This window comes from Hippocampus bargibanti, linkage group LG20, assembly GCF_051943395.1.
Source record: "Hippocampus bargibanti isolate YZ-2025 linkage group LG20, ASM5194339v1, whole genome shotgun sequence".
Classification (NCBI taxonomy): domain Eukaryota; kingdom Metazoa; phylum Chordata; class Actinopteri; order Syngnathiformes; family Syngnathidae; genus Hippocampus; species Hippocampus bargibanti.
In genome coordinates this window covers 6,651,613-6,652,472 of record NC_142753.1, presented here as the reverse complement: position 1 = coordinate 6,652,472, position 860 = coordinate 6,651,613, and the positions used below count along the sequence as shown (strand labels likewise).

The following is an 860-nucleotide window of genomic DNA, read 5'->3' as shown; positions in this document are numbered from 1 at the left end:
GACCTCAATGACTTCTGATTGTGAGGTCAAAAGTCAGGTGTAAATAAGAATAAAAGGAAATATTTGCGGTTACTTGTGGATATTTTAGATGATTGTTGGCTCCCATAGCCAAACGACAACATGGAACCACAAAATGGGAGCAATGTTGACTTGCAGTTGTTCTGCATTCAAAACGGTTGTGACGTCAGACCCAAATCTGTTGACATCATAAAACTATTTTAAACACGCTGGCAATGTTTTTTTAAAGTAACATGTTAGCATATAAAATTTAACTACTGTATTTGCACCCTTGGCGATGACAGTAAAAGCCATTTGGTTTTGTTCCACTTGTGCAATGTTTTCATATTTACAAGTTGCAGCAAGCCACATTTCTGTGTCACGTCATCAGTTTTCCCTTTGTACAATCACTGATGTGATTCTGTGATGGCATAAAATACGCTAACCATTTTTTCAATGAGATGCTTGAAGTGTTATTCAATTTACGTACGTATTTAATATATAAAGCCAGATAAAGGCGTTTTTTATTACCAAAATATCCACAGTGACAAGCAGTGCCCGGCTAGCTCAGTCGGTAGAGCATGAGACTCTTAATCTCAGGGTCGTGGGTTCGAGCCCCACGTTGGGCGCAGCGTTTTTTGAATACAGTAAGTACATATGTATTTGTTGTCTGATTTCTTGCATAAAGTCAGGTATAGACGCTTGCTGTTCAGACTGATCGCATTTTACTTGAGAACCATATTGTCCGACCTAACTGATAATTGCACTCATGGTGACAGGCGTCATGTTGCATTTTCTCTCTTTCATTTTGGCGTGAAAGACAGCAACCCGTTGAATAAGAAACGTTCAACATAAAGCAACGA

The 860-nt window shown here is 38.8% G+C and overlaps 1 non-coding gene across 1 annotated transcript; it reads left to right on the top strand.

The window, feature by feature from the left end:
• The first annotated feature begins 553 nt into the window (after window positions 1-553).
• trnak-cuu (transfer RNA lysine (anticodon CUU)) lies at window positions 554-626 on the top strand. Its single transcript has one exon. It is a non-coding gene; the product is annotated as a tRNA-Lys (tRNA).
• The last annotated feature ends 234 nt before the right edge of the window (window positions 627-860 follow it).